Source organism: Leopardus geoffroyi, chromosome B1, assembly GCF_018350155.1.
Source record: "Leopardus geoffroyi isolate Oge1 chromosome B1, O.geoffroyi_Oge1_pat1.0, whole genome shotgun sequence".
Classification (NCBI taxonomy): Eukaryota; Metazoa; Chordata; class Mammalia; order Carnivora; family Felidae; genus Leopardus; species Leopardus geoffroyi.
The window spans coordinates 26,966,627-26,978,164 of record NC_059327.1 but is presented as its reverse complement, the minus strand read 5'-3'; positions in this window follow the sequence as shown (position 1 = coordinate 26,978,164).

Genomic DNA, 11,538 nt, shown 5'->3' with positions numbered 1-11,538 from the left:
TAAACAGGTAAAGGACAACAGCCACACAACTAAATGAATATCTATAAATATTGTCCATCTAACTCTGTTTTCAGGTGCTATATATTTAGTTATTGGGAATGCTCATATCTTCATTCATCAAGTTCTGCCCAGGTAAGGTCCTATATGACCATGTCTTCTGCAAAGTGTCCCCTACTAGTCACTCCCAGATCCCATGGAATCTTTTGGAACTCTTAAGCCTCTTAAATAATTCCCAACTTAGTTATAGACTAACTTGCATTGTTATAGGTGTTTCATATGTGTTTGTCTCTCTTCTTGATAAACTTCCTGATGGGGCGCCTGGGTGGCGCAGTCGGTTAAGCGTCCGACTTCAGCCAGGTCACGATCTCGCGGTCCGTGAGTTCGAGCCCCGCGTCGGGCTCTGGGCTGATGGCTCAGGGCCTGGAGCCTGTTTCCGATTCTGTGTCTCCCTCTCTCTCTGCCCCTCCCCCGTTCATGCTCTGTCTCTCTCTGTCCCAAAAATAAATAAAAACGTTGATAAACTTCCTGATGATAAATGGTATAAACCTACTCCCTGTCTGTCCTTTCCCCACACCTGAAAACAAACAAACAAACAAACAAAGCTGAGCATACTATGAAACTTAATATAGAATGATAGGCTCCCAGAATCTGAGAGCTAGAAGGAACTTTAATCTATGGAAGGACTCCTTTCATAAGATGAGGAACCTCATCTAGCATCATCTACCAGGAGGACTATTGAATCTGAAGTGTGGACATGCCAATAAACACACACAAACATACACACATTCTTAGTAGCCAGTTCAGTTGAAGTCAAATAGGCACCATCTACCATGACAGACCCAGACACAGCAGAATTCTAAAGCAACCTCTGATCGGCCAAAGGGAGACCTAACACGTCTTTCTCCATCTGCTGAGACGGGACTCGTGAGATTTCTGGGAGCTGTTCTTTTTTATTGTCTTTGCCCTACAACTGCAAAGGGAAAGCACCATGGCTTAACTAAGCCCTAAAGTCTCAGCCAGTAAACCTTGGACACATGCTTTCTAGTTCACACTGCGAAGCACTGTGTTAACATGGTACTCGATCCTGTTAATCGCACTAATCAGGAAACTCCGTGCACAGTTTTATTTATTTATTTTTAATATGAAATTTATTGTCAAGTTGGTTTCCATACAACACCCAGTGCTCATCCCAACAGGTGCCCTCCTCAGTGCCCGTATTATACCTTTATGCTAATCTATCTTTCTCATAAAATGTAAATAGGGCTAGACATTCAGCCCAGGATACTTTTCACCCTCATATGAAAAGAAAGAACTGCTGGCCGGGGGCCCAGGGTGGGTGAACATGGACCCCAGCAACAAGGCCCATTTCTTGGTTTCTTCCTTCCCTAATGAGCACAGATGGAACCAGGAAATTGGTTCCCATAGTTATTAACTGTGACTTTGGGGGTAAAGCAAACCCCATGCTTTCCTCACTGCATTTATAAAGCACACACGGTAAGAAGGAATGGGACGTCACTGGTCACCCACAAACTTCTTGAATCCTGTGAGTCAGAAGTGCCATTGCAAGTGGGGAAGGACTTTGCAGCTTGAGTTTGGTGGTGGGGCTTCTGATGTGATTAATCTCGGAGAAACCTTCTTCCTCTTACCTTGCATCCATTAGACTCTGCACTAATCAACAATCGTGTGTCATTTATTTTTGTATCTTCACACTAGCAAAGAGACTGGCATGCAGGAAGTGCTCCAGATGTAGTGATTGAACTGATGTGAAAGTGACCAGAGTACACAGTGGGCAGGCTATGGCCCCTGACAGTAACCGGCCCCTTCAAGATGCTTTCCCTCTATCCACCACCAGTCACCACTCCTTTTCCTCTCTGCACATCTCTGAGATTGAACAGGTTGGCCCTGACTACACAGCAACCCCCAACTGGCTCTCATCTAGTTTAGAAAACTGACATTTGTTTACAGATGATCCCAGATTACACAGTGCTTGCCACTTTCCCCAAATATCATGCGTCAAAACGTAGCCTGAATATAGATAGCAAAACGGTCACTGATGTTCTGCCTAAAGGCCTTCCACAAGCTGCAGAAAGAATATTAATTCTGTGCTCTATTTGTTTTCATTGCCTAAGGGAAGCCCGGGACAGACACCAGTGCATCTTTAATCTTCTCTGTTTCCTGTCTGGGGAAAGGCAGACTGACTCTCCTTCCACAGACTTTCATATTCAACCCTATCCATTCATGTCAAACTGCTGAGCCAGGAGAAAGCACACAGGAATCTGATGGAAGTTTTTTCCCAAGTGAGGAGTACCATTAGTGTAATATAAATACAACAAAACCTTACAACAGTTCTGAAATGACTTTCTTCTGCATCTATTCAAACACAGGATGTTTCTTCTTTCATAACGGTCCAGTAGAAGGACTACCAGAATATTTTGCCTCTCTGCCAAGTTCTGTTTCTCAGACAAAGTTGACCCACAGCCCAAATTTCATACAATTATTGAATTGTAGAATTGCAAGAACCCTCCTAAGGTTACCATATAATATTAAGTATCTTTTTCATTCCAAAGGCTTGACTAGCCTTAAAGTCTACGTCTTTCTATAACATCCTAGGTTATTTGTAGTCTTATACTCTAATAGAAGTCCAAAAAAATGGAACAGTAGCTGTACTTACGATTTAGTTTTCAGCATTTCCTGAAATTGATTTTACCATAAAGTAAGTGAGCTTTAGAAAGGGAAATATGTTTAAGGACCCAGAGTCTGCCCTATTTGGACTTTGAGAAAAACCGTTCATTTTCCTAGCAAATATAGAAACTATTTCTTAAAACAATTTTTAAGCAAAAGAAAGGATTTCCTGATAATGCTTTGGCAAGTAGTAATCTTTGACAAGGATAAGCCTTGCGAGAGCTTTTTTGACCTAGCTTTTTCAAATACACTCTACATGAATCGTTCTCACTATTACATTTCTTTTAAAAGAACATAATAATATGTTTAATGCATTAAGGGACAATAAAGATTATACCAACTAGTCAATCAAAAAGTACAAATGGCCCTTACTAGGTGGCAATGGTTGGCCTAGATTTTCAGTCTGCATAATTGATCCTGCACAGAGGTAAGCACATCTGCAGCCAGCTATGCTGAGGATGAACCGGAGCCTTCTTCAATGACTCTAGCTGACAGAACATGCTCACAAGTGGATGTCTCCTGTTACATGCTGCCTAGCACCACAGTCTTTGTGGGTGATGAAATACAAACCATCACCACTGGAAAACACACACACAACCACGCACACACGTTTCATCATACCCACTGTCTTTCACTATACTGCATCATGGATCTCCCCAACAGGAACAGAACTAGGGTGCAATGAGTGAGGCACTCATCTTGGGAACAAAATTTAGGATGATACCAAAAAACTCAATTACCAAGATAAATGATAGTTTAATGCAATAGTCATGAAAATAAAATTCAATGCAAAGAAACAATCCATGACAAACAAAATATTGAAGGTTTAAATAACAAGATGCAACCTGTCCCTTGTACAACCTTGCCTCACTTGTCTTACACCAACCTTGGCCCTTGTTCCAATAAAACTTTATTTACAAAAACGGGCAGCCAGCCATGGGCCATGGTTTGCCAAACTGATTTTTTTATATTGCATTAAAATACTATTTATCTTGATTACTGAGTTTTTTGGTACCCCTTTAAATATCATATCCTTGCCCTGGTTCTGTTCTCCCACTGAACAGTAAATACTATGAGGGCAGAAACCAAGTGTTAATTCATCTTTGGTACACAAGTGCTTATTGAATTCTCAGAAGTGATTCTCAGAGATGAAACTTAAATTTACATTCCAATCATTTCCCTAAATGTAATCCTTAATTTTCTAGTAAAAAAGATACATAGATTGTCCCTTAGGAGAAATGGAAATATATAGCATGAACTACAAATATAATCATCATATTTAATATGGATGTTTTACTTCTAGCAATTTATCATAAGAAACTAATTCAGCTAAGCAAAAAGATATAGGTATGAAAATATTCATGGCAGCATAAATAATTCCCAAGGGAGAGAGCTGTTTAATATATGATCATATGTTAATATGACAGAATCATATGTATTATTAAAGAAAATAATTTAAAAAAATTTTTTTCAACGTTTATTTATTTTTGGGACAGAGAGAGACAGAGCATGAACGGGGGAGGGGCAGAGAGAGAGGGAGACACAGAATCAGAAATAGGCTCCAGGCTCTGAGCCATCAGCCCAGAGCCTGACGCGGGGCTCGAACTCCCGGACCAGGAGATCGTGACCTGGCTGAAGTCGGACGCTTAACCGACTGCGCCACCCAGGCGCCCCAAGAAAATAATTTTTAAAGACATTTAAAAATTTGAAACATTTTGTATCATAAACTAATAAAAAGTAACAAAATACTAAGAAATATGTACACCATGGAAAATAAACCAATGTATACAATTCAAAATTAATATGCAAAACAAGCTTTTTTAGGATTATGGAATTACATTTTCACAATTTCTACTAAATTACTCTTTAATCATGTTTCATAGTGCTTCTATTAAAATAATTTGAATTAAAACATTTTGAATAAAATATTCTCAGCACAGGGTAAGTCCAATACCTATAGCAGATTTCCTCTCGATGAATATCCCAACCCATGGTAAGAGGAATTGAAAACCAGAGAACAAAAAGTGCTCTTTCTTTTACTTCCAGTTAATTCTTCACTCTTGATTTTTCTTACAAAGCTTTCAAAATTACTCTGTCTAAAAGCGTGGCAAATACTAGGGGGAATCACATGGAGAGGATTTAAATATCACAAGTTTCCACTTCAAATGTAGATGAGCATAGAGGTAAAGAAAGTGGGAAAGTGTTCTAGGGCAGAGACCAGTAAACCAAGGTCCTTGGGCCCAATTCAGGTTGCAAATTAACAATGTTTTTTTTTTTATATTTTTTAAGGGTTGAGGAGAACAAAGAGGAAGAGAAGGAGAGGAAATGGTAGAGGCTTACGTGGCCAACAAAACCTAAAATATTTACCATCTGATCTTGTACAGAAAAAGTGCCAGTCTCTGCTGTAGGAGAAAAAAAAATACATGTCTCTGTGTTAGTCGACTTTATACATTTCTTTAATTAGTAGCTTTTACCTTTTTAGAGCAGTTTCAGGTTTCCAGAAAAATCGAGCAGAAAGTACAGAGTTCCCACATAGCTTCCCCCTCCCAGTTTCCACTGTTACTGATATTTTGCATTAGTGTAGTAATTTGCTACAGTTGATAAACCAATATTGATATTATTATTATTAACTAAAGTCCATCATTTACATTAGTATTCACTCTTATTGTCGTACAGTTCCATGAGTTTTGACAAATGCATAGTGTTAAGTATCCACCGTTAGGGTATCATACAGCATATAGTTTCACTGCCCTAAAAATCTCCTGTGTTTCACCTTTTCACCCCTCCCTTTCTTCTCCCGAAACACCTGTCAAACACTAATCTTTTTACTGTCTCTGTGGTTTGGCCTTTTCAGGAATGTCATATAGTTAGAATCATACAGTATGCAGCCTTTTCTGACTGGTTTCTTTCACTTAGCAATATGTATTCAAGATTCCTTCATGTCTTGTTGTGGCTTGATAGCTCATTTCTTTCTATCACTGAATAATATTCCATTGCATGGATGTACCACAGTTTGTTTATCCATTCACTCATTGAAGGACATCTTGATTGCTTCCAAGTGTTGGAAATGACGAAAAATGATGCTATAACATTCATGTGCAGGTTTTTGTGTGGACGTAAATTTTCAATTCATTTGAGAAAATACCAAAGATTGCTAGATCCTATGGTAAGATATGTTTAGCTTTGTAAGAAATTATCAAACTGTCTTCCAAAGTAGCTGTGCCATTTTGCTTTCCCACTGGCAGTGAATGAGAGTTCCGGTTGTTCTATATCCTCACTGTATTTGATGTTGTTAGTGTTTGGCTATTGGCTACTTTAAAAGGTATGTAGGAACATCTCATTATTGTTTTAATTTGCAATTTTCTGATGACATATGATGTTGAGTATGCTTATTTGCCATTCATAGATCTTTGGTGAGCTATCTGTTCAAATATTTTGCCCATTTTTAAGTTGGGTTGTTTTCTTATTATCAGGTTTTAAGCATTCTTATATATTTTAGACACAAGTATTTTATCAGATGTGTGCTCGCAAGTATTTCTCCCAGTCTGTGATTTGTCTTTTCATTCTCTTAATGTTATTTTTTACAGAGCAGAAATTTTTAATTTTAATAAAGCCCAATTCATCAATTTTTTGTGTCATGGACCGTGCTTTTTTTGTGTGATGTCTAAAACCTCATCACCAAACCTAAGGTAATCTAGATTTTTTATCTATGCTACCTTCTAAAGGTTTGTAGTTTTGCATTTTATATTTAGGTCTATGATCTCTTTTGAGATATTTTTTGTGAAAGATGTAAATTCTGTGTCTAGGTTCCTTTTTTCTGCTTAAGGATGTCCAGTTGTTGCACTGCCATTTGTTCAAAAGACCATCCTTTCACCATTGAATGACCTTTGCCCCTTTGTCAAAGATTAATTATATTTGTATGGGTCTATTTCAGGGATCTCTGTTCTATTCTGCTGATCTATTTGTCTATTCTTCCACTGACACCATGCTGTCTTAGATACTGGAGCTTCATAGTAAGATTTGAAGTTGGGTACTGTCTGTCCTCCAACCTTGTTTTTCTCCTTCAATATTGTGCTGACTATTCTGGGTCTTTTACCTCCCATATAACCTTTAAAATTAGTTTGTCAATATCCACAAAATAATTTGCTGGGATTTTGATTGGAATTGTGTTGAAACTATAGATAAATTAGGAAGAACTGACATCTTAACAAAATTGAGTGTTCCTATCCATGAACATGGAATATCTTTCTATTTATTTTTTATTTCTTTCATCAGAATGTTTTAGTTTTCCTCATATAGATTATGTACATATTTCATTATATTTACACCTGTGTAGCTAATTTTTGGTGCTGTTGTAAATGGTGTCATATTTTTTATTTCAAATCCCAAATGTTCATCGTTGATATATAGGAAAGCAATTGGTTTTTGTATGTTAACCTTGGATATTTACAAGGATATATAGCAACCTTACCATAAGATGCTTATTAGTGCTTTGAGATCTTCTACATAAGCAATCATGTTATCTATGAACAAAAACAGTTTTATTTCCTCCTTCCCAATCTGTATACCTTTGTTTCACTTTCTTGTCTTATTGTGTTAATTAGAACTTGAAGTATAATGGTGAACATGAGTGGTGAAAGGAGACATCCTTTCCTTATTTGTGATCTCAGGGGAAGAGTATCTGGTATCTCACTTTTAAGCATGATGTTAGCTGTAGGGTTTTGTTATGGCTGTTTTTCCTCAAGTTAAGGTAGTTTCCCTGTTCCTAGTTTGCAGAGACGTTTTATCATGAGTGGGTATTGGATTTTGTCTAATGCTTTTTCTGCATCTATTGGATATCATCTTATAATTTTTCTTCTTTAGCTTGTTGATGTAAAAGATTTTATTAATTGATTCTTGTATGTTGAACCAGCCATGCATACCTGGGTTAAATCCCACTTGGTCATGGTGAGAATTTTTTTGTTTTTATATATCTTTTCATTGTTGGATGCTATTTGCTAATATTTTGCTGAAGTTTTGCATCAATGTTCATGAGAGACATTGGTATATAGTTTTCTTCCTTGTAATGTCTTTGTCTGGTTTTGGTATTAGGGGTCTACTTCCTCAATGAGTTAGGAAGTGTGCCCTCTGCTTCTGTTTTCTGGAAGAGATTGTACAGACTTAGTATCTTTTTTATAAAAAAAAAATAAATTTACCAAGGAAGCCGTTTAGGCCTAATCTTTTCTGTTTTGGAAAGTTGTTGATTGTTGGTTCAATTTCTTTCACTGCTATAGGCTTTTTCAGTAAGTTATTTCTCCTGTGTGAGTGTTGGTAGTTATGTCTTTCAAAGAATTGGTGCGTTTCATCTCAGTTATCAAATTTTGAGGCATAGAACTGTTCATAGTATTTCTTTCTTATTCTTTTAGAGTCCATGGGATCTGTAGTGATAGCCCCTCTTTCACTTCTGATATCAGTAATTTGTATCCTCTCTCTTTTTTTCTTTGGTTAGTCCAGCTAGAAGTTCATCGATTTTACTAATCTTTTCAAAGAACCAACTTAAGTTTTGTTTATATTTTCTGTTGAGTTTCTGTTTTCAATTTCACTCATCTCTGCTGTAATTCTTATTATTGATTTTCTTCTGCTTACTTTGGATTTGATTTCTTCTTTTTCCAATTTCCTTAGGTGAAGGTTTATACTATTGATTTTAGATCTTTCTTTTTTTCCAACATATGCATTCAATGCTATACAGTTCCCTCTAACCACTGCTTTTGCTGCATCACACACATTTTGAGGATTTGTATTTTTATACACATCTATGTGTTAAGTAGTCTGCTTTTTTATTTTTTTTTTTAAAAAGTAAACCATAGGGGCGCCTGGGTGGCGCAGTCGGTTAAGCGTCCGACTTCAGCCAGGTCACGATCTCACGGTCTGTGAGTTCGAGCCCCGCGTCAGGCTCTGGGTTGATGGCTCAGAGCCTGGAGCCTGTTTCCGATTCTGTGTCTCCCTCTCTCTCTGCCCCTCCTCCGTTCATGCTCTGTCTCTCTCTGTCCCAAAAATAAATAAACGTTGAAAAAAAAAAATTAAAAAAAAAAAAAAAAGTAAACCATATCTATATTATCATTTCTAATAAACAGTTCTTTCTTAGAGGTTCTTTAAAGTTTGAAAAGATGTGATGGGAAGGAAAAATAATGGGGAATTTGGAGAGAGTGAACTACACTGACTTTTCCTGAACTAATTATTGTGAAAAGTGACTCTTACATCTTCCCAATGCGTACAGCCTAGGCCAAAGAGCTCAAACCAAAAACAGCCACTCTTCCCGTTCCTCTTCACTTGGCCTTTCTTTGTTGAGAAGTGATGTCTTACTAAATGTTATGGTGAAGCTGAAACCAGCTTGTACCTGCTCTGAACAGTCCATTGTTAACCTGATGTCAGCTTGAAATTAGCCATGGTGAAAGTATTTGTACCAGGGAAATTGGCATGTAGCACAAATCAGGACTAATTGTGGGTAGAGGAGGCAGTGGGGTGGGGGGGAGGCTGGCTCATCAGTACAGCAGTGCCAGATTATAAAACCTATGAATTTCCCCTAGCTTTCTAAATTTATTGGGCAGAAATAAGAAACAGAATCTATTGTACGTGAATATTAGAGAATCATAGAGCTTCCAAAACCCACTATTTCCTCCAGATGCCGTGAATATGCCAGGCCATGTGAGAAGAAGAATTCTTCTTTCAAGCAGCAATGTGAAATGTAGCTGGGCAAGAGTCCAAAATAGATTTTCTAAGAACACTCAGTTATGTCTTTTATAAACATAACGAAAATATTCTTCGACAAACTTCCATAGGGTTAACCGTAGGTGAAGTGATTCATCCAAATGTACCAGCTAAAAGTAACTAAAAATGGAAGCCACAGACTTGGATTATTATTTGCTCCATGGTGGTTTGGATCAAGGTTTTCCCCTAGGAATCAGTCTCATGCGTGGTGCCAGAATAAGGGCAGTTATCTGAGGCTTGGGTTTGGAGGGACTGGGCAATAACAGGGAAAAAAAGGCTGGAAGAGAAAGAAAGGATGTTCCCATAAAGCTAAAAATACCTTTAGTGTCATTATATACTTATTTGTATACAAATGCACATTCCTAACTATAGTTTGAATGGACATCTGGCCCTACAATCTAATTATTGCCAGAAAGAATAGAGACGGATGATTCTAAAACTAACGTGACTACTTTCAATCATTTATAAATAAAAATTATACACAACAAATTATCTCATTTAATTTCTTTGGTGTATATTTTACAAACTCATGAAAACAGGCACACGCGTGCGCGCGCGCGCACACCCACACACCCACACACCCACACACACACACAGATGTGAAAATCCATCCATATCTACCTCTTCAACTTTCTTCCACCTCCCTACAAAATACAATTAAATAAAAATCCGTCGTACTATTACTCGTACAGCACTTAAGGTCTAGAAAGGCTTTTCCCAGACATTATCCTATCTAGAGTTTAGAGGTGAGAAAATTGAGCCTCTGAGAGATTAGCCGACCTGCTCCAGGTCAGCATATGCATCAGGATTCAAATGTAATTTCTTTTTAACTAGAGCCCTCTATTTTCCTTTCATCACACGTAAACTTCTGCTCTATTTTGCCATTTCCCCTGTCATGGCTGCCCTGGACAAATATTTTAACCAAGGGAGTGGTGAAGGGTGGCATGCCATGTGGGCATAAAGATTATTTTGAGCTGAAGACAATGGAGAAGAAGCAGACACAAGAAAAGCTCTCTGCTCTCCCCTCTTCCCCTAAAAGCAGGACAGAAATTTACAAAGGTGTCCGTTCCTTCTCCCCTCTCTACCAGGAAGGGCAGAAATCAATCTCCAGAGATAGCTCTAGACCCTGATCCATCCAGAGACAACAGCAGAGGAATCCACCTAACAAACTTTGTAAAACTAGCCCTTGTCTCCACCATTAGTTTCCTCATGTATTTTTCTTCCCACAATTTGTTGCTCTAAAGAAACTTAAAGTCCTTTTCTTTGGTCTTGTCACTTCTCGAAAATGTTCTTTTGTGAAGATGCTGTATCAGCAGGTTTCTAACCAGCCCTATGAGTTACTCACCACTGGGTGCTCCCACGTTTATGATCAATGCACCTGTTAATAAACTTCAGCTCGTTTTTTCTCTTGTGCATCTGTAGTTTGTTAGTCTAATTGCAGGGCCACTGCCTGAAACCTAAGATGGGTATAGGAAAAAGATTTTTTCCCCTCTCCTACAGTGTCCTACAACAGGAATAGCCTTAGACCAAGAATTTTCTTGCTCTCCTTCTTCTCAGATTCATGCTATACTGCACATTACACTGGAGGTTTAGTATCTGCATTTAGTGTCTGCAGTATCTTTAGTAAGAAATGTATCTGCATTGGCCTAAAACATGATCCAGCAAAGGGCCTTTCTGAGGCAACCATTTCCCTCTGAGCCCATGGGCTGCCGCCCTGCTTGGGTTTGGTTTTACAAAGCACAGATAGTAATATCGTTACTGCTGAACTCCTAATGCTTAAAAAGAGAGTTCTCACTATGTCATAGCTTCTTTTTGGACTTTCCTATACAGAAATAGAGAAAATAACTTTTTAAGTCAACAAGGTACTAAGGATGAAGTCATTTGCATTCCTGGAATGTCTAAATTTGCATCTATACAAAAGAAATTTTTTTATTTCTCTAAAAATGAAAACTACCCGTCCAGTATCATTAAAAGTCTCTAAGTCATTGTGATAGATTTTTTTTTTTTTTTGATGTTTAAGGATTTTGGTCTGGTTGTTATTACCATTGATTTTCATAATCTTTGTCAGCCACTTCCTATGTATCTGCGACCTCATGCAAAGTGTATTAT